Genomic DNA, 2,865 nt, shown 5'->3' with positions numbered 1-2,865 from the left:
TATCTGTCAAATATGCCCACTCCCAGAGTACCCCACTCTCACGAGATTCGAATATCTCTGTAAAGTCAAGACCCATCAGAAAGGGCTTATATCTGAGATCTATCGGACCTTGGAGAATCCAAAGGCCTTAATCCAGCACGATTATATGCTCAAATGGGCCTCGGACCTGAACATCCCTATAGACAGAGAGATCTGGGAAGAAATCTGGCAGGCAGCCTCAGAAACTTCCCTATGCACCACAATAAAGGAAAATATCTATAAAGTTATGTTTGGCTGGTATCTTACCCCAGCACGTTTAAACCAAATCTACCCTCTGGCATCAGACCAATGTTGGAGAGGCTGTGGCAATAGAGGGGACATGGTTCACATCTGGTGGACATGTCCAGAAATTGTGAAGTACTGGACCAAGGTCCAAATTTTGCTAAAAGAGGTCACTGACCTAGATCTACCTATTGATCCACTGACCTTCCTTTTGGCCAGACCGATGTCCGACATTGTCCGACCAACTAGGAAATTAATATCCTTCATTCTCACTGCGGCGAGATGTGAGATAGCGGCCTCCTGGAGGAAAATGACCACGCCAGCCTTGGGATCGATCAAAAAGAGAATAAACGAGGTGATGCACATGGAGCGGCTGACTGCCGTCCTTAGAGAAAACCTCCCTGCGCACGAATCAGTTTGGGACCCGTGGTTTCTTCTAACCCGGGACAGACGACCCGCCCCACCAAGGTAGGGAACAAAAATCCCCTCCCCCCAAAGACACAAAAATCCTGAGCAGATAAAACTCTAACTAACTTATCAATCAAACTCCCCTCAGCCAGGAGGCAAATCCCCCTTACCCACTCTACTCCTCCACCCCTACCCTCCCCCTTATCCCCTCCCCTCTCTGCCTTCACCTCTGGAAGGCAATCCCCCCGTCTCGACAACTTAGTTTGTCTCTCTCTACTCCCCAAAAAATGTTAAAATTATTAGGTACTGTAAATTGCACTGTATTTTTGCCTTACCTGTTGTAACAATGCCTAATAAAAAACTTTATGGAAAAAAAAATGTCATTCAGAGTTGTTGTAAAAAAAGTATTTTCTCAAAGTACAGAACTGATTTATAAAAAAAAACAAAAACACACACACACGTTGGATATTGCCTGGTCTGCAGCTGTAACTGTAATGTGGAACGCAGACGAAACATACTTTATGGACTTGTTCGGGCCGCCTCTTCCTCTCCTCCTCTCTTCGATCCAGCAGTTTATGTCAAGTCTTGGCGTGTCCTGGGAAAGGCTCTGCGTTGAAGAAACTGCATCTCGTAAAAAAGTAAAAAAAAGGTTGCGATATGACGGATTCCGAGTTCAGTATTATCATTTATTTTAACCGTTCCCTTGAAAAATGTTCATACCGCTTTGTAGAACCGAAAGCCGCGTTTGGTTTTGTGCGGATAAGTGATAACGGATTTATTTTTTATTTAGTACAATAGTAAGTGTTTGACAAACCTATACAGTTGCACGCCCCGGGCGAGTGGATTTAACATTGTGGCGAGCTCCTATTGGCCCAAGCAGCACACGTTTGGTACTAGGTGGCGAGTAGATTTTTTTGTTCGGCGAGTAGATTTTTTGGTGATTTGTCGACCACTGACAATAGTCGTTTTTTTTTTGTACGATTGATTTATTTTCAAAGCTTCACATTTGAAATGATATGACGACAGTTGGAGATCGGTCCACGGTTTGCTGTTTTTTGTTTGGGTGGGTGAATAGGTTAATAACATCGCTTGATTTAGAGCCGTACCCCCAGTTCAAAAATCCCACTCCCAGCTCTTTAATATTATTTTTCTTCCTTATTGTTATTAGGAGTTGTTTATTGTTAATAATTATTATTGTTTATCATCATTATTATTACACCTATAATTTTGCTTCCTTATTATTGTTGTTTATTTCTCACTATTAATTTTTAGAATTGTTTATTATTGTTTAAGTTTTTTGTTATCACTAAACGCTGTATCGTGTTTTATATCATTCATCAACGTCTTTAGAGTGTGAGCTCCTGGGACCGGAAGGATCTCACCTTTAGAGTGTAAGCGCCTGGGATAGGGGGGTGACCTCGCCTTTAGAGTGTAAGCTCCTGGGATAGGGGGGTGACCTCGCCTTTAGAGTGTAAGCTCCTGGGATCGGGGTGTGACCTCGCCTTTAGAGTGTAAGCTCCTGGGATCGGGGTGACCTCGCCTTTAGAGTGTAAGCTCCTGGGATCGGGGTGACCTCCCCTTTAGAGTGTAAGCTCCTGGGATCGGGGTGACCTCGCCTTTAGAGTGTAAGCTCCTGGGATCGGGGGGTGACCTCGCCTTTAGAGTGTAAGCTCCTGGGATCGGGGTGACCTCGCCTTTAGAGCGTAAGCTCCTGGGATCGGGGTGACCTCGCCTTTAGAGCGTAAGCTCCTGGGATCGGGATGACCTCTCTGCGTCGTTATACTGCAGAATATGTTGGTGCCATTTAAATAAGAAACAACAGGGGAGGGATAGGGAGTGATCACAGAACCATACTAATTGAGTAGTTATATAGATAAATCAGGTAATCGAATTGTGGGTGCAAACTGTGAACTGAAAAGTGTTGTCAGTCTCCTACTTGGAGCTGTTTTAATGCAGTGTTTGTAGTCTCCTGGTCCAGTATGTACAGATCTTAGTACTCGGCTAATTTAGTCTAGTTTCTATAGTCAGTGAGGTCTGCTGTTATCCCTCCTACCTATGTGCTATATGTGTCTTCACAGAGTATATGCTGTGAATTAATTCACCATCATTGTTGCTGTGAGTGTCAGTTTCTTCACTCGCAGTACACGCACCTCATTAAACTGACCAGTAACTCGCTGAGGTGTTTAATAATATAGT

This window comes from Ascaphus truei, chromosome 20, assembly GCF_040206685.1.
Source record: "Ascaphus truei isolate aAscTru1 chromosome 20, aAscTru1.hap1, whole genome shotgun sequence".
Taxonomy (NCBI): Eukaryota; Metazoa; Chordata; class Amphibia; order Anura; family Ascaphidae; genus Ascaphus; species Ascaphus truei.
This window is presented reverse-complemented; position numbering follows the sequence as displayed.